Source organism: Notolepis coatsorum (assembly GCF_963971535.1).
Source record: "Notolepis coatsorum genome assembly, chromosome: 5".
NCBI classification, from domain to species: Eukaryota; Metazoa; Chordata; class Actinopteri; order Aulopiformes; family Paralepididae; genus Notolepis; species Notolepis coatsorum.
In genome coordinates, this window is record NC_140169.1 from 102,952,538 (window position 1) to 102,976,531 (window position 23,994).

Consider the following 23,994-nt stretch of genomic DNA (forward strand, 5'->3'; position numbering starts at 1 on the left):
AACTGTGGGTTCACCCAGGATACCCTTGGCCGGACGAGGCAGCCAGACTCTACCCCCCCCCCCCTCCTACTCCTGTTGTCTTACAAGCGACCGGATTACCCCCCTTAGTGTATCCAGTCTTATAATCATTAAAGTATCATTGCTGTTATTCCTTAACTATTCCAGGTCGTATATTTACCGCCTGCGCCACCAGAGATTGGACATTCTCTATTGATATACCAACGAATACTCTTTGCCATAAAAGTGCATACTATTTCAATTCATAAATGTAATTAAGTGATTAAGTGCTTGCTCTACACACCATTGCTGTGTAGGAATAAATACATACTTCGACTTCGTACATTTGTGTTGGATCCGTTTCATCTACGTGAGAGTGTTTATCATAATATATTTATGCCGAGTACTGGGTGGCCGAATATAAAGTACAAAGGTAGTGGTAGTAAGTATCATATCTAGTAATACAGTCAGGGAATTGTACCCCTCAGTTACAATTGGTCCTTCGAACCGGATGGTAATTAGTGTAATATTAATATAGTGTTATTAATATTGAAATGGCCTATGATGAACACTCCACGAAACGATCCTCCTAACCAACGCCCGCAGCGCGAACGACGGCTCCCTCAGTACTTAGAGGCTTACGCTGTCAGTCAACAACCTAGTCTTCTACTAACAGTAAACGCGGTAAAACTAGAAAGTAAAAGTATGTCTAACCCCAACGCCCAGACTACCCCGACCATAGAGGCCCCTACGGGTTCTAATGTAACTGACCAAGTTCACGGTGGGGACCAGTGGGAACCAGACATGACTTCACACCCCGCCAGTACTGAAGAAGTAGTCCCCGATGAGTCCCGGGAGGAATACAACGCTACCGAGAGAGAACTCGGCACGGAAGAAGACGGGGAGAGCACCGTGGAGATAGAGCTCCAAGGCTCCGCAAGGAGTACCCCGAGGGAAGGCCCCCCTATACAACCGCCTTCTCCCAGCGAGGCAGAGAGGACCCTACAGCAGGCCTTCCTCATCAGCCTGAACGCCGCTGCTGAACGCGACCGACGGCAGATCCAGCAGCGGAGCGAAGAAGAGCATATACGTCTAGAAATAAGACGCATTCAGAGGGAAGAGAATGTGGCCCGAGACCGAGCAGACAGCCAGCGAGCAGCTGCTGGTGCTCTACGGGACGCAGAGCGCGACAGACAGCAAGCGCAACTAATAGAACAGCTGATCAGACGGACAACACCCTCTCCCTCCGCCAGAGGCTCCAGGAACTCGTCTAGACACACCTCCAGGGCGGCATCCCCTAGCCGAGTAAACAACCCTGAACTTGACCAACAGACAAGGTCTATACCCCCCACAGACCACCTCCCCCCACCGGTCCAAGCGAGACCTAGCAACCGGGAAGGAGCAGCATATCCTGTGGAGAGGCTAAACCAGAGACTACAAGCACTGGATGACCTAACTGAAGACGAAGAGGAAGAGGAGGAGAACCACGCCCGACGACAGCACAGTACTCTACCGGACCAGGAGGTCCGGTACAGCCCAGGCTATACTCCCGCGGAGCTGCGCTACAGACCCCCGACTCTATACACGGGTGAGCACGACGCATGACCCGCACCGAGGAACAGCACCTGGACAAGCGGGCCATGGTACACTGCCGGTACCAGCCCATACCAAGGAGCGGGAGGAGACTCGCCTAGGAGGCCTCTCCCCCAACGCTCGCCGATGTATCCACAGTCAGCGTCATACATTGGCACGCCTATGGTACCCGACTTCACCCAAGAGAACCGGGCCCAGTATACAGAACTCCGCATGTGTCTGGAGACCATGTTGGTGGATGTATTGGATGAACGCCATAAATACGCCATCCTACTGAAGCACTTAAAGGTACCCCGCGCACATAATATAGCGCTCGCCTACGCGACTTCCACCACCCCATACACAGCAGCGCTGGTAGCATTGGACCAGAGGTATGGGCGCATATGGGATTACGTGATCCAGGAGATCCGACACATCGACCGCTTACCCCCAGCAATAGACAATCGAGCACTGGACGACCTGTCCATCAGAGTGCAGTCCCTGGTAGGGATGTTGGGAGCGCAGAGAGAGAAGGGGAGGCATGAACTTTACGCCAACTCAAATGTGGAAAGGATCTTGGAGAAGCTGCCGCCCGCTCGACAGGAGCGTTTTAGGTGGCAGAGAGACCACCGAGACCCGAATGGCCCCGAACCGAACCTCCTCGATCTAGCAGACTTCCTGGCGAGAGAAGTCAGCAGCCTACGGCTAGATACATTCGGACGGAGCACCCCTGGCTCCAGAGAAGGAACCAGACGACTAAATGATGGAAGAAGATCGGTGACTGTGATGCACCAATCGGAGTCAGTACCGAGCAGCAGGAGCCACAGTACCCCCTCCAGAACGGAGAAGTGGAAGATAGTGTGCCCCTACTGTGAGAAAGAACACTGGCTAGCGCAATGTGACTCCTTCCCCAAGCTGAACGCGGAGGAAGCAAGTCAATGGATAAAGTCCAACAAGCGCTGTTTTCGCTGTGCGCGCTCACACATGGCAGCCGAATGCCGCTTAAAGAAAAGGTGCACCAAGTGCGATGGAGCCCATCTGGACATACTTCACGACAGTAACAGACGGCGCCCTTCACCCGCACCATCCAGCAGCAAAGCGAGCGTCATGTACATCGATCCCGCCAGCAGCAGTGGAGCCCGAGTACTCCTAAAAGTAGTGCGTGTGACACTAAACTACCAGAATAAAGTCCTGGACACTTACGCCGTCCTCGATGACGGGTCAGAGAAGACCCTTCTGCTCGCCTCCGCTGCGGCCCAGCTAGGGCTGCGGGGAAGCGAAACCCAAATGACAATTCGGACAATAAGACGAGATTTGAAGACGATAAAGGGCGAGAATGTCTCATTCTCTATCGCAGCAAGCGGCCAGCCTGAGCGACGGTACCAGATTACAGACGCTTTCACCAGCCAAGAAATAGGACTGTCGCGGTACACATACCCCGTCGCCAAGCTGATGGAGAAATATGCACATCTGCGCAAGTTACCGATCCCGCTCATAGACAATGCTATGCCGACCCTGTTGATAGGCTCCGACCATGCAGACCTCATTGTCCCGATAGACCGGGTTCATACCGGACCCCGAGGCTGTCCTGCAGCAGTCGAGACCCGTTTGGGATGGACTCTCCAAGGCCCGCTCGCCAAATCTCTCAACCGAAGTACAGCCACTAGATGTCTCCACTCCCGAGTCACAGAGGGAGAAACCGCACTCCTGCAACACGTAGAGCGGTTATGGACCTTGGAACAAATGCCCTTTAAGAACGGAAAGAAAGACATTCGCTCTAAAGATGACATTTACGCCATTCACCTCCTCGAGACAGGGACCAAGAGAGTCCCGGTCAACGGCGTGTTGAGATACGCCACGCCACTCCTGCGGCGAGAAGGAATGCCTACTTTCCACGCCAAGACAGACGCCACAGAACGGTACCTGCTGAACACGGAGCGGCGCTTAGCCAAGAACCCCGCCCAAGAGAGTGTATACCGCGCTGAGATTGAGAAGCTCATCACAGCGGGACACGTCACAAAGATGGACATTAAAGAGGCTGACCAGACCACTGAATCGTGGTACGTGCCTCACCACAAGGTCCATCACAACGGTAAAGACCGCATAGTATTTAACTGCAGCTACCAGATCGGATCCCAAAATCTGAATAAAGAGTTACTGCCCGGTCCCATACTCGGCCCCTCCCTACTCGGCGTTCTACTCCGCTTCCGCCAGGAAAAGGTGGCCATCAGCGGGGACATTAAAGGAATGTTCCTGCAGGTGAGATTAGTAGAGGAGGACAAGCCCCTGTTACGGTTCCTATGGAGAGAGAAGCCAGGAGATGAGCACCCAGCCATCTACCAATGGGAAGTCCTCCCCTTCGGAACGACGTGCAGCCCCTGCTGTGCTACATTTGCACTACAGAAACATGTAGCAGAGGACCCAGCAGCGGACGAAGAGGTCCGACACAGCGTAAAGAACAGCTTCTACGTAGACAACTGTCTACAAAGCCTTTCAACCCAGGAAGAAGCCGAGGCTCTCCTGATTAAACTCCGCGCCTCATTGATCAAAGGCGGCTTTGATCTCAGGCAGTGGGCCAGCAGCGATCCGCAAGTACTGCGCAGCCTCTCCTCCGAGGACAAGGCAGCCAGCAGCGAGACCTGGATGGCTACAATCCCGGGAGAAGCCCAGGAGATGACCCTGGGATTGGTGTGGCGATTCAAAACAGATTCGCTTCACTACAGACACAAGCCCCTGACTACGGAGCAGGGAAGGCCGGCGGCGGCGCCGACCACCAGACGGAGTGTGTACACAACACTCGCCCGACAATATGACCCGCTAGGATGTATTCTACCGTACACCACCAGGGCAAAAATGATTGTACGAGCATTGTGGGACAAGGACCAGGGCTGGGACGACCCCATTCCCGCACACCTTGCATCCACCTGGAGAGAGTGGGAGATGGAGCTCCACTCACTCCCAGGCGTTAATATGCGCCGAAGCTACTTCCCACCCACGGTGAGGCCAGAGACATGTAAAATGGACTTACACGTCTTCAGTGACGCCTCAGAGGTCGCATACGGATCAGTAGCCTACTTGCGGGCCCAAGAAGAGGGGGGAGAGATCTACACAGCATTTGTCCTCGCCCGCTCGAGAATAGCCCCACGCAAGCAACAATCTATCCCACGCCTAGAGCACTGCGCAGCCCTAGCCGGAGCGCACCTAGCCACGCTCATCCAACGTGAGCTCACCATACCGGTGTCTAGAACAATCCTGTGGTCAGATTCCACGACAGTACTCGCCTGGATCAAATCGGACTCATGCAAGTACAAAGTCTTCGTGGGAGTCAGAGTCACCGAGATTCAAGACTTAACCGAAGAGTTAACCGGAGAAACAGAGTGGCGCTACGTTGATACAAAACAGAACCCAGCTGACGTCATCACCCGGGGAATGCCCCTAGATGACCTCACCCGTCGCAATGTCTACAGTGACGGCCCAGCATTCCTAAAGCTCCCGGAAGGAGAGTGGCCCACGCCTATCCCGAGGGAAGCCAGTCAGGAGGAGGCTGAGAACAAGAAGCCTGTGTTCTGTGGATTGAGCACTGTTATCTCCGCAGACCCCAACATAGATGATTGCACTACCATAGAGAGTGCACAACAAAGGACATTCCTGCGGCACCACCCGGAGTGTAAGTCCCCCGCTGAAATGTCAGCAGCTAACTACGAGGAAGCAGAATTGCTTCTACTGCAGCGAGCCCAGAGAGACTCGTTCCCCGATGAATTGGCCTGTCTACAGGGAGGAAAGCCCGTCCCATCCGACAGCAGATTAATTCATCTGGCCCCCGAGAGCGACGCTCATACCCTCATCAGAGTGGGTGGTCGCCTACGCAGAGCCCCCAATCTACCGGATGACATTAAATACCCGATCGTATTGAACAGCCGACACAAGGTCACAGAGCTGATTATAAAGAAATACGATGAGGATGTACATCACGCAGGAGCAGAAAGAGTCTTCGCGGAAATCAGACGTCGTTACTGGATCCTACAAGGAAGAGAGGCGGTACGACGCTTCCAGCGAACATGTCTAGACTGCCGCAAGTGGCGCGCGCAGCCCAGCATACCAAGGATGGCTGACCTTCCTCCATGTCGCCTCCGAATCGGTGACAAGCCATTCCACTCAACGGGTATGGACTGCTTTGGCCCGCTGCACATAAAGAAAGGAAGAGGAACTGAGAAGCGGTGGGGTATTGTATTCAAATGCATGACCACCAGAGCGATACACATCGAGCTTCTCCCGACCATGAGCACAGACTCATTCCTTATGGCCTTCCGTAGATTCACATCACGGAAAGGAAGACCGTCTACACTATTGTCCGATCATGGGACAAACTTCAAAGGCGGCGAAAGAGAGCTGAGAGAGAGCTTCCAAGCTATGGGCCCAGAACTTAAGACCCACCTCGCTCCAGCACAGATTGACTTCCAATTCAACCCCCCAAACGCACCCCACTTCGGTGGTACTTGGGAACGGGAAGTGCGTTCCATAAAGACAGCCCTGTACGCAGTACTTGGGGCCCAGACTGTGGCGGAAGAAGTCCTAATGACAGTCCTCACGGAGATTGAGGGAGTATTGAACTCTAAGCCCCTCGGCTACGTCTCCAGCGATGTGGCGGATATCGACCCAGTTACCCCCAACACACTCCTGATGGGGCGGCTAGATCCCGCGTTACCCCAGACAATGTACCGGCCTGAAGAAGCGAACGGCCGACGAATGTGGAGGTACAGCCAAGTATTAGCCGACAAGTTTTGGAGCAGTTTCCTACTGCACTACCTACCGTCTCTACAGACCCGCCAGAAGTGGGTAAAGGAGAGAGACAATTTGACAGAAGGAACAGTCGTCATGATTATTGATCAATCACTGCCCAGAGCTATGTGGCCGGCCGGCCGCGTAGGCAAAGTGATCACCGGTGCCGACGGCAAGGTCCGAGCAGCTGAAGTGCTTGTCCAGGGTCGCACTTACACCCGTCCCGTGGCGAGGCTCATAGAACTGCCCCGACTCCCAGACACAATCGATGATGACCATGACCCTATAACCCTATGACTTTGTGAAGTTGACTGACCCCTACAGCAAACCCTTATGTGTAAATAGTAGGGCTGTCAGTTTATCGCGTTAATTAGATTAATTAATTACACAGCAAATTATCGCGTTATGAAAATTAACTCAAAATTAATTACAATTTTTTTTTTTTTTTTTTTATATATAATATTTTTTTTGTATCTCATTCATTCCATAAGAATGTAGAATACACATTTACAGATGTTTTTTAATATGGTCCATTTGCATGTTCTTGGTATCTGATTCTAGGGACATCTATGAATCTCAGGGAATGTATTCCCAGTGTCAGAAATACTGTGGGCTAGATCCACAAAGAATGAATTGCACAGTGCAAGTTGCACCCTTACTTACAATTCATTATGAATTGAAAATGGGGGACCCTGATGTAAACAAGACGAAAGTCTTTCTCTGATCTGCATCCCCTTAACAATTGTGTGTATTGAGCCGTACTGTATTGTACCCATTCTGCAATCTGTTAATAACATTTTCATTCAATCACTCAATCTGCGCTGTGATTGATTGAATGAAAATTTTATTTTGAGTAAATTGTAATGAACCAAATGAGAATATCAATATTTTTTTGTTATCTTTGACTGTGAATAACACCATGCTCAAATTGACCAGACCTGAAAAATCTAAGCAAATTAATAGATGGAAGATGATCAAACAGAAGGTTTTGTAGATACAGTACTGAATTCTGCCATCCGGACACATGCAATTTGAAATATGATTATAGAATATAGAATATCAGGCATAAAATGGTTATGCGATTAAAATGCGATTAATTAGATTAATTAATTACAAATCCTGTAATTAATTAGATTAATTTTTTTAATCGCCTGACAGCACTAGTAAATAGACAACGCGATTAATCTGTCTCTGCTTAACTGATTAGGTCTGGGACCAATCAGGGGGTGGCTGTTGTGAAGGGCCAGATTAAACCGAATATATATATTTATTTATATATATATATTTAATTGTATTTGTATATTCTCTAATATTCCCTGATATCCCTTGTATATTCCTTGTACAATATGCATTGAATATCCATTCTAGCCTACTGAACATCCCATAATAGTCTCCATTCTACTATTGGTCGAGACCTTGGTGCCAGGCTGCCATACCCCCCAGACCCAGTTCAAACGTACCGCTCAACATGTACGAACAAGTCCTAGTTCCGCGTAGGAATCTGGCTACCGCACCACTAACGGTACTATTTGTTCATAGTGCGTATATATACTGCGCTACTAAAGTAGGACTTCCTTTTCAGTCCAGTTTCTTACCCTCCAATAGAGTGACAGACGTAAAGCCTCCCCGCGACGCCACGTGTGGGAGTAAGGCCAAGTTCGGCCTACCATCGGTATTGAGACATCGTGTATATTAATATTTGAATAGTCATATTTGGCACTATATCGTCGAGTTGGACGTAGTCTATTAAGCTAATAATAGTCTGTTAATATATAGTGCTTCGTGCGGTGAGAATACTACCGTAGTCAGTACCCCATCGTTTCGGGCAGAGAACTGGCTGCTTATCCAGGATGGTCGACCCCATGTGAGACTGCATCCGAGGAGCCCCAGAGCCGACGAGCGAGTGGACCTGTATACCGGATTATTCTACCGACGACAGCCCGCCTTCCCAGGCACGGATTATGCTTTGTGTACAGTGATTATTCCATGGATAAAGACCCCCGACACTGCCGTGTGTTGGAACCCCCCCCCCTGGAGAGGACGCAAGGTGAGGAGACGCTCTGCAAGACGAGGTCGCTTCACGTCTCTCCCCCGTGGACCGGAGAGAGCCGGCTCACAGAGAGTCCAACTGCTTTCATCTGTGGTCCAAGGATCGCTGGCGCACCGAACTGCACAACTGTGGGTTCACCCAGGATACCCTTGGCCGGACGAGGCAGCCAGACTCTACCCCCCCCCCCCCCTCCTACTCCTGTTGTCTTACAAGCGACCGGATTACCCCCCTTAGTGTATCCAGTCTTATAATCATTAAAGTATCATTGCTGTTATTCCTTAACTATTCCAGGTCGTATATTTACCGCCTGCGCCACCAGAGATTGGACATTCTCTATTGATATACCAACGAATACTCTTTGCCATAAAAGTGCATACTATTTCAATTCATAAATGTAATTAAGTGATTAAGTGCTTGCTCTACACACCATTGCTGTGTAGGAATAAATACATACTTCGACTTCGTACATTTGTGTTGGATCCGTTTCATCTACGTGAGAGTGTTTATCATAATATATTTATGCCGAGTACTGGGTGGCCGAATATAAAGTACAAAGGTAGTGGTAGTAAGTATCATATCTAGTAATACAGTCAGGGAATTGTACCCCTCAGTTACAATTTGAAAACTATTCATAAATCAGCCGAAAAATGACAACGTGTTTTCTGTATTCCACTAAAGAGCTATCATCGCAGATTTATCTGGAATCACTAGAAATCTTCAAAACTATACTCGTATTCAAAACGGTATAAAACGGAAATGTACCAATGAAAAAACAATCCGTTTCATACATGTTGACTGCAAGCAAGTCATTGATAAGCGACAGGTGTATTAGACCCATAGCCATAATTTAAGATATAGTTTAAGCGTTTTCAAATTTCCCCGTTCTCCCATTGACTTCAGCGCTGGCACGGAACTGCCATATATGGTCAAAGGGGCGCGGCACTCAATGTGTTAATTTCCGATACCAATATCACACTTTATATTTATCGGTAAAGAATTTGCACTACAACCCATACCTCATTACACCTTACTGTAAATTATTTTGTACCTAAATTGTACCTCATCCCACTTCTGCTTTGCACTGTATAGTATATTGTATGGTAACTCAGTTACTTCTACTCTACATAGAGCATTGTATATATGTATATACTGAAAATGTTTGTCTACGTACTTGACTTCTATTTTATACTTGCTATACTTATTTTATTATCTATTTTTGCCTAGCACAGTCTCTGGAGCGAAACAGAAAGAAGCATTTTGTATAAAAGTATTCTGTATGACAACTAATAAAGAAACTTGAACTTGAAACTAATAATTTGTTCTTACTTGCTTGCCTGGTTAAAAAAAATTACTTTTTTTTAAACTGATACCGATAATTTCCGATTTTACATTTTAATGCCAATATCGGTAGGCCGATAATATCGGACATCCCTATACATAACTATGCCCATTTGAAGTATCACACATATTCAATGAGAAAAGATTTAGTTTTCAAACTGCCTCACCGATGAACAAATGCCATTTTAGCTTGGGTAAGAGGATTGTAATGCTCACTGATTACCAACAACATTTTCTGTACACCAACAACAGTACAAGCTATATTCTTATACTCGCCAGCTCCAGCTTTATCGGTCCTCGAAACCAGGGGCGGATTTAGGATTGTAGGAGATCCGGGGCTTAGCCCAGAGGGCCCCCCCCCCCTTTTTTTTATTTTTTTTTTATATATATATATATTTTTTTTTATTGTTATATTTTTTTTTATTCGGCAGGCAAGGGGTGGTTTGGAGGGTGTCAGGCACGATCCCCTCCATGACAGATTTTTTTTGAATTTAATGAACCTGTACGTGCAATTTCCTGCAATATAGAGCCTTCAATCTTGACCAATAAAGCTGCTCTTTTCACTATAAAACTCAATTTATATATTGGGGGGGGATATATCATATTTTTCATATAATCAAAAAGTGGTGGAGCAAGATCATACCTTTGCTCCCCCAAGTTCAATAGTGGGAGAGGAGAGATGCTCCGAATGCTCTTATGGCCAGGCGTCTATGATTCACTGATACAAAGTAAAATAGTGCAGTGCAATAAAATAGTTAGTCAAATAGAATAAAATAATGCAATAGTGCATTGCAATAAAATAGTTATCATCGTATTTTTTCGGGAGGCCGGTAAGGAGTGCATTACAGTAGTCGAGTTGGCTTGAGATAAAGGCATGGATCTGGTTTTCAGCGTCCTTTTGATTTATAAATGGCCGTACTTTAGCTATGTTTCTAAGGTGGAAGAATTAAGTTTTTGTCAACTTGTTGATTGTGATTTAAAGCTTAGGTCTGAGTCTACCATAACACCAAGACTTAACTCACTCAAATACAGTTAGCAGCTGGATAGACCACAGATGGAAATTAGCTTCTGCTAAATCTGGTGCAAACATATTTTCATGTAACAATGATGAATTGTATAAAAAAAAAAAAAAAAAAAAAAAAAAAAAGGAACAAATCTTTTTTTTTTTTTTTTATTATTATTATTATTTTTTTTTTTTTTTAAATAGATTCGGGGCTTTTCAGAATACATCCGGGACTTGAGCCCAGGTAGCCACCCCCTAGCTCCGCCCCTGCTCGAAACGTCAGCCACATCAACCACAGTGTAAATCAGAGACACTAATTTGAGCTTTACTTATTAGCATCCAATGTGGCTTCCTCTAGCATCAGCTGACATCTACAGTGGCATCGTCACCAATCATTAAAAGCTCATCAGGCTGGGATGACGGCAAACAAATACCAGGATATGTATGACTGCGGCAAATTATTCATAATGAGCTTTGTTGTTAAGTAAGCGTGCATTCATTCTCCGACTGTGCCAATGGAGCTGCTCATTGATCAACGGTGTCAGCCCGTGGTTGTACTGGGCAGCTCCTAGTGGTCAATGGTGTCAGCCCGTGGTTGTACTGGGCAGCTCCTAGTGGTCAACGGTGTCAGCCTGTGGTTGTACTGGGAAGCTCCTAGTGGTCAACGGTGTCAGCCTGTGGTTGTACTGGGCAGCTCCTTGTGGTAACAGTGTCAGCCTGTGGTTGTACTGGGCAGCTCCTATGGTTAACAGTGTCAGCCTGTGGTTGTACTGGGCAGCTCCTATGGTTAACAGTGTCAGCCTGTGGTTGTACTGGGCAGCTCCTATGGTTAACAGTGTCAGCCTGTGGTTGTACTGGGCAGCTCCTATGGTTAACGGTGTCAGCCTGTGGTTGTACTGGGCAGCTCCTATGGTTAACGGTGTCAGCCTGTGGTTGTACTGGGCAGCTCCTATGGTTAACGGTGTCAGCCTGTGGTTGTACCGGGCAGCTCCTAGTGGTCAACGGTGTCAGCCTGTGGTTGTACTGGGCAGCTCCTATGGTTAACGGTGTCAGCCTGTGGTTGTACTGGGCAGCTCCTATGGTGTGGATGTGTGGAACTGTGTGAGTGTGAAAAAGGGCGTAGCTGAAAAAGAGCATCCATACCAACTGCTTTACGGAGGGGGGCTGTGGGAAGGTTTTCTCTAATCAATAATAGATTTTTTTCACACAAAATCGCTTTATCGATTACCTTTAACAAGCTTTTGATTTACCGGTCAGAGGAGATATTTGTCTTTTTTCGATTCCAGGAACAGTGGGATGTGTGAACAGAGCTGTGGGCTGTGTGGTGGTGGGTTTGAGGGGGGGGGGGCCCTTTTGTGACTGTGATGCACGCCAACAAGGTTTGGCAGAGTGAATCCACAGTCCCTCGCTCCCCCATAGGAAACCACCCTATATTAACTCTGAAGAACTGGTCCGACGCGACACGTTCGTTATACAAGTATCGCAGAGAAATTTCAAAGGTACTCACAGTTGCACGAGGGTCTTGGACAGAGAAACGCAATGGTTTGAAAGCTCGGCGTTGCTAATAAACATTTTAAATATTTTTTTATAAACGTGTAAACATGACCGAGACGGCAGTGTGGCTCTGCAGATATACCCTACTCCTCATTGCGGTGTTCGGGGGAGAGCAGCCATTACGTTCTTCGCTGTTTACACAATACAAAATGTATTTAAAATGTTTATTAGCAACGCCAAGCTTTCAAACCATTGCGTTTCTCTGTCCAAGACCCTTGTGCAACTGTGAGTACCTTATATAACAAGGTTGAAAAAACCACATAAGAAAACGTTAGGTTATGACTATAACCAAGTTCTGTTAGTATAGCGACGCTCTGCGTCACTCTCTGCACTGTCCTCGCACATGTGCACACGCACTGAATAAAGACCACAATGTACCTTTAATCCCAATATTTGTCTGACCACACCCCTATCAGCTTACCCATATAAGCAGGGGTGGGGCCACCCACTCGCCTCCTTCCCAAGCTTTCACCACAAGGCGAGATCAAGGGCTGCAGCGGCGTCGGACGCCGAGCGTCGCTATACTAACAGAACTTGGTTATAGTCATAACCTAACGTTCTGTATCGTATTAGCTCTCGCTCTGCGTCACTCTCTGCACAAGGGAGGCCGAGCGAGAGCCATCGGCCGACAAATACACCCCGCTGAAAGCCCCCCACAACCATCAGAACAGGGAGGGCCGAGCCCCCCCGACCCACCCTAATGGAGGGCACCCCCCCTATTGGGGGCTTCACGGGAGGGCGACGGACCCGACCGTGCGAAGAGGCACTCAAGCAACTCAACGCACAGGGTGAGCAGACCGTGGCTTGACCCCACGACTACACACACGCACAACCCGCATGCCACCCGGGAACGAACGGAGGAAACAACCTCGTTACTGCCCCCAGAATCACGGGGTCAAGGGCAACCCAACCCCGTGGCAAGGCCGTAGCAGCGGAGCGCGAAGGAAGACCCAGACCCACCAAAGGGACTGGACCCCCTGGAACGGGGGCCCGGAGAAGTCCATGATGCCAGCATCAAGACCCCACCAGGTGGGCACTTAGTGACCCCGCCCCCCACATCGCCAGCGTATTCGGACAAAGGCCCCTCAGCCGAGCGGGCCCTGTCCCCCCAATAGTACACCGCCTGGCACACTGACCCTGCAGAACAGGCAGTCAGCATGGCCGTAAGCACACAAAAAAGGTTAACCAACGGAAGCAGGCAGCGCACCGGGGAAAAACCAGGCAACAGGCTGTTAACCCTAGCCTGGAGACTGCGGATGAGACAGGCGCCAGAGGGGACAGCTGAACACAGCCGCCCGGGCGGAAGGGGCGTATGCTGGCGTTGTTGCATGACCAAGCCTCCATTTAAAAACCCCCACCCAGAGGGGTTGAGGCAGAGAAGGCTGACACGATTGGCAGACGTCATGAACATGCAGGGGCACCCTCAAACGGTGAACCCGGGAGTTGACACTGCTCCAACACACCAGGGAATCAACCACCTTGGCGTTACCCAATGCGGTGGTTGTTCCTATAACCCCTCAAGAAAAAACTCCAAAACACACCTGCGGGTATACACCGGCTATACCGCAGTACAAGTGTTTCAGTTTTCAAAAAAGGGTTAACCCAGGCCTACGGGTCGATGAAACATTACTTCGGACCGGGCCTGGCGATACGGGAAGCACAGGGTCACCAGAGGAGGTCAAAGACCACCCCAACAGGCCCCTCTTCGCCATGCGTGAGAGAAGAGCGAAAAAGAATGGAGAACCAGCCCCAAGCACACCGTACTAGGTATTCCCAGGCGGTCTCTCAACCAAGTACTAACCAGGACCAACCTGTGTAGCGGCCGAGATCCGACGAGATCGAGCGTGTACAGGTTGGCATGGCCATAAGCCATTACGACAGTGCTGAGTAAAAAATTTACCCAACCAGGGTCTCCATAGCGCTTAACCCCGTGACACCCGGACCGACCTGGCATTTTTCCCCCTGAAAAAAGCCCAAGTCCCTCAGGGTACCAGAACAGCAGATCTGCATCCCCGGCGGACAACGGGTTCAACTGATCCGGACCAGCGTGACTAGAACCAGTCCCGTGCCCTAACCACGCCGACATGCCTACTCCAGGAGAAAGGGCAGATATGCGTGTTGATCTTAACATGAAAAGAAGGCGCCACCCAGACGTTCGGGCGAACCGCGCCCGGTGGCCCACCCCCAGGGCGTGAGACCCCTCTACATATGTTCAGATCCATTCATGAACGAGAATCCGTCGATAACCAACCCAGGTCGTGGGATGTGGTCGTCGGAAGAGGAAAAACCTCCATCCCAGTTGCTTTATAAAAACGGCGTTTTAACCTCAAGCAACCAAGGCGTGCCAGTCAGTCGCCTGTTTACAGCGAGCTAGCACTATACGTGCGTCGGGACACACCCACATCAATGAACAGGCTATTTAGACCTGTCATTGAATCCCCAAGGCGCCCAGGGGAACGACAAGAGGGGTGTGACACTTCCTAACTCCAACTCTTTTTTTATAGAAAAGAAGGAAGCACCAACAGTATGTATCCCAGTCTACACAGCCGGGGGTAAAAAAAATTCACATTTTTACATCCCACCACCCTCCCATAGGAAGGAGACGGGAATCCCCAGAGAGACTTCCCATGCGAACTGTACAGATTGAAAAGAATATATTGCACCTTGAGCCATGTAAAAAATTGGTTTTAGGGCTCTCCGGGGAAGAGGCACTGAACCCATACACACTCAATAATCGAATTGAATCGAATACATACACAATAGAATAGGACACCTTCTAGAGGGTCCACTCACCTTGACAATCTGAGGAGGAGGCTCTGTACTCTGAAGGAGGCTCCCTCACATGGAAGGAGGAGTCCGAACTCACAGAAGGCCCGAATAGGCGCTTGGTGAGGAGGAGCCCTGACCACCCCCCGAAAACAGATCCATCACATGGACCTGAACAGCACACGGAAGTCCTACCAACAGAGACGCGCACGGTGACGTACTCTATGGCGGGGGAATTTCTGCGGTGCACACGCCCAATATTCCAGGCCGTGGGACCAGGAAACTCCCTCCCCCCCCCCCCCCCCCCCCCTCACCCCGTAACGTGCCGAACCGCAACGTGACAGGAACCTTGAAGGACAGGGGGTGTACCCCTGACCAACAGAAAAAAGGGGGAGAGGAAAGGTTACCAGTTCACCCCTTTACGACCCCACACCCATGATACGATGTAATGACAAAAAAGAGAGTATGACACAGTCATAGTCAGCTCTATGAAGCGTTTGACAGCTTCACACAGCGCATGAGCTAACCTGCTATCTGATTTTTACTAAGGAAAAAACACAGAATAGAGAGGGCTCTCTAAGAGCCCCGGTCCAAACTTACACATGTGCTTCTGTGGCCAGTCCAACCCAGTTGTAGGTCACATGACACACACAACCCATCATCACCTACAAAAAATGGCAAAAACACTCTACAGAGGAACACCGTTTTTCATAATGAGAGAATACATAATTCTCGATTAGTATTGGCCACAGGCCTTGCTAAGCACACACGAAAGCGACCAACAATCTTTTCTTTTAGGAAAATAAAGGTTCTCCAGCAGATTTAGCACAACCTCAGCAATCAAGCTAAGGGTTACATCGTATCCCTACCACACATTGACACAATGTAGTGCAACAACATGTCCACTCTGATAGGAGGATGAAGAAGTCCCCAGGGAACCGGGGGGAAAAACACAATCCTCCTACTTTACCCTTAATACGGCCAGTTAAAACAGGAAAACCTGTTAATATGTGAACACACAGTTTATTGTCATTACAGGCTGAGAAAAGAACCATTCTTTACTCATTTGTGACTAAGCATAGCTTCATAGGTTAGTTAACCCCCTTAGTTGTGAGTACACGGTACATATAAACACACATGATGTTTCTCACACAACAACCAGATCATTTTCACATCTGTAACAACAACCCGATTTGCACGGAGAAGCTAATTACCAGTGACAAGACAATTCACACATAACTCGCGTCGTATCCTAAATGCATTGCAGCAACACACGTTTTTGGAAAACATCGTTATTTACAAAACATTTAGAAGGTAAAGCCAGAAGACGTGTATAAGGTCTGGCCAAACCTTGTCCTACCCGGAGCGTAGATCAACGAAGTGCAGTCTCAAGGCCCCGTAGAAAACACAGCCGTCCTGTGTTGTTCGATCTGGGCAGCGTCGCCGCTCCAACCCGTCGCTACGGTCCCCTTTGTTGACGCAAGCTTTGCCGTCCTGGCCCAGGGCAGGTTCGACGAACATCCTCTGTCAAAGATGACGTCGTAGTCAAGAGTGTTTAAAACATGTTATAATCAAAGCACGTTCAACAGAGTAGCATTAAGCTAACGGCCGCTCCAACCGTCGGTCGCTACTGCCCCTGCCCGCGAGACGCTGAGCGAACGGCGCACGCGACCAGAGGGGAGCTTGCGGCGGCGCGCGAGGAGCCGGAGCTACCCCGCGCTGGGCCTTGGCCGATAGCAGCAAGCTAATGTTTCCTAGTGATCACAGCAGGCTAGCGCCGCAGCTAACAGCTGACTGGCTAACAGTAGGCCCAACCTATGTAGGCCACGCAGTGATCACAGCAGGCTAACACCGCAGCTAACAGCTGACTGGCTAACCGTAAGCTAAGCAGCTATCACCTGAACTTGTACACAATGATATAACACTCACCCAGACAGGCCGCCGTTCTGAAACCCTCCTCACTTTTTAAGAGAAAAGAGAAACAAGATGTCAACACAGCTTTACAACGGTGATTTTACCAACACCCGACGGAGCCAGCACAATACCCAAACTGGCCTGTGTAGCTGACTTGAACATAGATCTTCCGCTATCGAACATCTATGCCCATATCTCCTCGTGAAGGAATACTCTCATTTGGATATGAAAGAAGGGGCTACACGGTGACAGAGAGATATCCACTCGTCCAGAAAACACAGGGATCACCAGTGTTAATGGTTGCGGCCCACTAGTTAAAACTATAATGGGCTTCAGACCAAGGTCTTCTGTCGCCTAAGAGGCTGAACAAAGGACCCTAGCCTGGGGCCGGTTTTCATAAACATTGTCAATTAGCCCCCATAGCACTAACAGACAAGTGGAGCCTGCCAGCAAACATAACTCACCAAAACCAGGAACCCACCGCTTCTCACAACAGCGGCGCGTCCTACAGCCCAGCTGTGTCTTTACCGCAACCAGCACACAGCAAGGACTGCAGTTGGAAAAGCATGTAGCGGCGCGAACTCCCAATACGAAAACCGGTGGAGGATTTTTAGAATGATCATCATCTTCCAGACACTCCAGTACGAAGACAATATCACCGTATTTTCTCGAAAATAGTGAGAGAGAAAATAAAGATATGATGTCAAATTATCCTTGTTTTCCAACTCTTCTCCTACCATCACATCACTTCAAGTGTGGGGATCTACCGAGGCACTTCCTTGTGGTGAAAGCGAGAAGGAGGCGAGTGGGTGGCCCCACCCCTGCTTATATGGGTAAACTGATATGGGTGTGGTCAGACAAATATTGGGATTAAAGGTACATTGTGGTCTTTATTCAGTGCGTGTGCACGTGTGCGAGGACAGTGCAGAGAGTGACGCCGAGCGAGAGCTAATACGATACAGAACCCAAGTTTAAATACCCACATACACTTCGCTACCTGAATTTGATCCTTTTCACGTGGCAGAAGAGGTAAGACTGTGATATGAATCTTTCTGTGGTCACTTGTTGCGGGTGAGTGGAGCGTTTGTGGTTTGGTTTAAGTCGGAGGACGAGTGCAGAAAGCAGTGACCATTGGTTATACCGTCAAGATCCTCCTGCTCACATATAAATACACACCACTGAAACATGATAGTCAATTTTGTTCCGATTTCTCAGAAAATGACTGAGGAAATATTTGAGAATATCAAATATATCATGGCGGCTGGGTGGCGTAGCGGACATCGCGCTCGTCACCAATGCAAGAGACTCCGGTCTCGACTCCCCGAGTCAGCGTTGCCTGCGGCTTGGGCCAGTCGTCATACTATCTCAATTGGCAGAGGTAGCGGGTGGAAAGTCGATGGGTGGGGATTGGACGTTGTGGACAGCGACTCCTACAGGTCGGTTGAGTGACGCCTGTACAGCAGTCAGGAAGTATCGAGGGCAGCGTGAGCCTCCCACACGTTACTCCTCGCCACTGAGAGACCGCACTGTCTGGTGAAAAGATGCGACAGGCTGCCTCCTCGTGTACCAAAGGGGACACGTGATGCAAGGCTCCTCACTACAGCCGACCAGTGGGAGGCATAGTCTAGCAACGTTCAGAACAGGGGAGGGGAGAATTGAAGGGGAGAATTGGCGATACGAAATTGGGATGGGAAAAAAAATACAAAAATAAAGGAGAAAAAGTGGATAAAAAAAAAAGAATATCAAATATATCGATATAATATCGGCACGCAAAATATAGCTGAATCGATTTCCCCCACATCCCTAATATATTGACGTGAAAAGTTCCTTACTCAAAATGTGTGACCCCTCCCCTCTCCATTACAGCCCAGTCCTACTATCATATTTCCACCAGGTAGCGACTGTGAAGGTGAGATGACGAATGTTCAGAGATCCAACCTGAACTTTTTAAAAGCCTGCAAGCTTCCTCCCATCGCTTTCCCCTGAACCAGGATGTACTGTATACTTACTTACTTGTCCTTGCAGACTATAAATAAACCAGCTAGGGTGCTCACAGCTTCCCTACTACCTGAATAAACAACACAGACTGCTGCATGTTGTCTCACTGATGAAAGATGAAGTGAACACAGATCAAAGGTATATTCCGTAAATAAAAAGTAATCAAGGAATTTTCCTTTTCGGTCTGTCATAAATCTTCACTGTATCCACACCAACACCGGCAGTCGTGGTTTATTTTGGGACACACAAACGGAAAGAAAATCTGCTTCTGTGTGTGTGTGTACAGTTTCTCACTATTTATCCATAAAGTTAATTTAAAAATAGGCTTCTCCTGTTCATAAGCTTAGCTATGTTTCATCCTTTTCAATTGATTGACTGCCGGGTAACAGGCCCCCGGATTGACAAAGCAAACGCACCCTGGATTGACAAAGCGAATGTGTGCACTGTGCCAATGTGGATAACTAATGCACAATGGAAACACTTGAAAAAAACCAACACAGAAAGATGTTCACCAGGTCTTCACCTTGTAGAAGAAACCTTGCCCTTGACAGAGACCAAGTCATGGAAATCTCCAGTGTCTAACTGTTTGTGCCTCTACTATGCTCTCCCCAAAACGACGAATGGAATAAATTAACTGTCAGACATCCAAGATGAGTGATTGCCTCTCCCAGAAGGGGTGTGGGTGCCATGGCAACAGCCCTCCCACTGTATTCAGATGCAGCCTCGTTTGGGATATGATTACCTTACGTATGTCTGGACCACACACACACACACACACACACACACACACACACACACACACACACACACACACACACACACACACACACACACACACACACACCCACACACCCACACACCCACACACACACACACACACACACACACACACACACACACACACACACACACACACACACACACACACACACACCTTGACGACCACAAATGAGTAGGGAGTCAAACCAAGATTAAACGCCTGATAATACAGGTGTCTTCAATCTTCAGTCTTTCAGACTTTTTCCTTAGTTTTAACTGTAACTGAAATGATCTCGTGTAGAAAAATGTTCAATAACCTGTAGGACCATGTCAAACCACATATAATGCCAGACAGCGATGGCACATGATAGTGTTCTAAACTTGCGTTTGTGTTTTTCAGCTTTTCAGGATCCAAACCGAGACATGCAACTGACATGAAAATGGGATTTGCTTGGTTGTACTGCAAATACTGTATAGTGTAACTGTAACTGAGGGGTACAATTCCCTGACTGTATTGATAAGTATGGTATCATTAAACCACTACCGCTTTATGTACTTTAATTACTGGCCATACAGTACATGATATATAAATATGATGAACACTTCCCACAATGAATCGGTTCCACACAAAGTGGTAATTAAGTATTTATTGCAGCAAAAGGTACATAATATACTTCTCTATTTTACTTTGGATGCGCTTATAAGGCAAAGGAATGTGCGTAGGCAAATCAATAATGAATGTCCATTCTCTGGTTACGCAGGAGGTAATTATACAACCTGAATCTTAGGGAATTATATCTATGGTACACTAGTAATATATAGCGGGAGATACTGGAAGGGTCCCCCCGGTTGTAAGCCAGCAGGGGTAGAGGATCTGTCGGTAGTAGAGAGTCTGGTCAACGATGACTAAGGAGACTCCAAGTACAGGAGACGGTGCAATAGTCTCTTGATCCACAGATGAATACAGCTGTTCTCCGTAGACTGTAGCTCCACAGTGAAGAAAGCTAGCCGGCCTCAGGCTCTCTGAGGCGCAGACTCGACGTGGCTCCTCACAGGGTAAATCCCACACGTGTAGGCGTCGGGTAGATTAATCCAGTGTACATGTCCACACGGTTCTCGTCTAGGTCTCCTCGGGTGAAAGCGCCATGAAAGCAGCCCAGCCTGGATAAGCACTCTAGCTGATACGAGGAAGCGTTGGTGATGCTGGTCACTGTAGAACTTTAGCCGCACGATACACTATACACAAATAGACTATTACTGACTTAATAGAAATATGTCGCACTCGACGGTATAGCGCCAAACTCTGACAATTCAGTTATTAATTCGCACGCGGTCTCAATGCTCTATTTGGGGCCAAACAGGCCATACTTCACCGCACGGAGTATCGTGGGTGAGGCTTCAACTTATTGGGTAACTCTACTTCTGTATTCACCTGCGCCATATTTATATGCACGGCGAACAATCTAGTGCCAACCTCATTTCTGTCTCGTATTCCTGGGCAAGGCCGGGCATGTACAGACATGTCTTGACGGTAGCCTTGAACCTGACTCTGGAGGCATGGCCCCGGCGCCTGTGGACCGCTGTCCAATAGGAGAATGAAATATCATGGTCCGTACTAGGCTAAAGGGATATTCCGTGTATATGTACAAGGAATATACAAAGGATATCAAACGATATACAAATACTATGCAATATATATCAATCAATAAATATATATATTCGGTTTAATCTGATCCTTTGTAACAGCCGCCTCCTAATTAGTCCCACCTAATTAGCTAAGCAGAGACAGATTAACCGCACTGTCCACTACTCAATGTCTGTTGTGAGGGGTCGGGCAGTTCACAAAGTCATGGGGTCATGGTCGTCATCGATAGTATCGGGGAGCCTTGGCAGTTCTATTAGCCTCGCCACGGGTCGGGTGTAGATCCGTCCTTGGACGAGCACTTCGGCTGCTCGGACCTTTCCGTCGGCACCGGTGATCACTTTGCTTACGCGGCCAGCCGGCCACATAGCTCGGGGTAGTGACTGGTCGATAATCATGACGACTGTTCCTTCTGTCAAATTGTCTCTCTCTTTCACCCATTTCTGGCGGGTCTGTAGAGACGGTAGATAGTGGAGTAGGAAGCTGTTCCAAAACTTGTCAGCCAATACTTGACTGTACCTCCACATTCTTCGGCCGTTCGCTTCTTCAGGCCTGTACATTGTCTGTGGTAGCGCAGGGTCCAGCCGCCCCATCAAGAGTGTGTTGGGGGTGACTGGGTCGACATCTGCTACATCACTTGAGACGTAACCGAGGGGCTTTGAGTTCAATACTCCCTCGATCTCCGTGAGGACTGTCATTAGGACTTCTTCCGCCACGGTCTGGGCCCCAAGCACGGCGTACAGGGCTGTCTTTATTGAACGTACTTCTCGTTCCCAAGTTCCACCGAAGTGAGGTGCGTTCGGGGGATTAAACTGGAAGTCAATCTGGGATGGAGCGAGGTGGGTCTTAAGTTCTGGGCCCATAGCTTGGAAGCTCTCTCTCAGCTCTCTTTCTCCGCCTTTGAAGTTTGTCCCGTGATTTGCCTTTCCGCGATGTGAATCTTCGGAAGGCCATAAGGAATGAGTCTGTGCTCATGGTTGGAAGGAGTTCTATATGCATCGCTCGGGTGGTCATGCATTTGAATACAATACCCCACCGCTTCTCGGTTCCTCTTCCTTTCTTTATATACAGCGGGCCGAAACAGTCCATACCGGTGGAGTGAAAAGGCTTGTCGCCGAGTCGGAGGCGACAGGGAGGTAGGTCAGCCATCCGGGGTATACTGGGCTGCGCTCGCCACTTACGACAGTCTAGACAGGTTCGCTGGAAGCGCCGCACTGCTTCTCTCCCTTGCAGTATCCAATAACGACGTCTGATCTCCGCGAAGACTCTCTCTGCCCCGGCGTGATGCACATCCTCGTCGTATTTCTTTATGATCAGCTCTGTGACCTTGTGTCGGCTGTTTAAGACTATCGGGTACTTGACGTCATCCGGTAAGTCTGGAGCTCTCCGCAGACGACCACCCACTCTGATGAGACCATGGGCGTCGCTCTCGGGGGCTAGGTGGAGCAGTCTGCTGTCTGATGGGACGGGCTTTGCTCCCTGTAGACAGTCTAGCTCATCGGGGAACGAGTCTCTCTGGGCTCGTTGTAGTAGAAGAAGTTCTGCTTCTTCGTAGTCAGCTGCTGTAATGTCAATAGTGAGCTGAACCTCTGGGTGGTGCCACAGGAATGTCTTTAGCTGCGCACTCTCTAGGGTGAGGCAATCGTCTATGTCGGGGTCTGTGGAGACGAGTGTGTTCAATCCACAGAACATAGATTTCTTGTTTTCGGCCTCCTCTTTACTCGCTTCCCGTGGGGTGGGTGTAGGCCACTCTTCTTCCGGGAGCTTGAGGAACTCTGGCCCGTCACTGTATAGGTTGTGACGGGTGAGGTCATCCAGGGACATTCCCCGGGTGATGACGTCAGCTGGGTTGTGTTTTGTGTCCACATACCTCCAGCTTGCTACTTCTGTTAAATCTTGAATCTCTGTGACTCTGACTCCCACGAAGACCTTGTATCTGCACGAATCAGACCGGATCCATGTGAGTACTGTCGTGGAGTCTGACCACAAGATTGTTCTTTGCACCGGAATGGTGAGTTCACGTTGGATTAACGTGGCGAGTTGTGCTCCTGCTAGGGCGGGATAGATTGTTGCTTTCGTGGGGCTATTCTTGAGCGAGCCAGGATGAAAGCAGTATGTATTTCTCCTCCCTCCTCTCGGGCACGTAAGTAGGCCACCGAACCGTAGGCTACTTCGGAGGCGTCGCTGAAGACGTGCAGGTCCATCTGGCACGTCTCCGGCCTCACTGTGGGTGGGAAGTAGCTGCGGCGTATGTTGACACCTGGGAGTGAGCTGAGTTCCGTCTCCCACTCTCTCCATATGGATGCAAGGTGTTCGGGTATGGGGTCGTCCCAGCCCAGGTCCTTGTCCCATAACGCTCTTACAATCATCTTTGCCCTGGTGGTGTAAGGTAGAATACATCCCAACGGGTCATATTGTCTGGCGAGTGTTCTGTATACACTCCGTCTGGTGGTCGGTAGTGCAGTCGACCTTCCCTGCTCCTTGGTCAGGGGTGTGTGTTTATAATGGAGCGAGTCTGTTTTGAAGCGCCAGACTAGTCCTAATGTCATTTCTTGGGCTTCTCCTGGGATGGTCGCCATCCAGGTCTCGCTGCTTGCTGCCTTGTCCTCGGGGGAGAGGCTG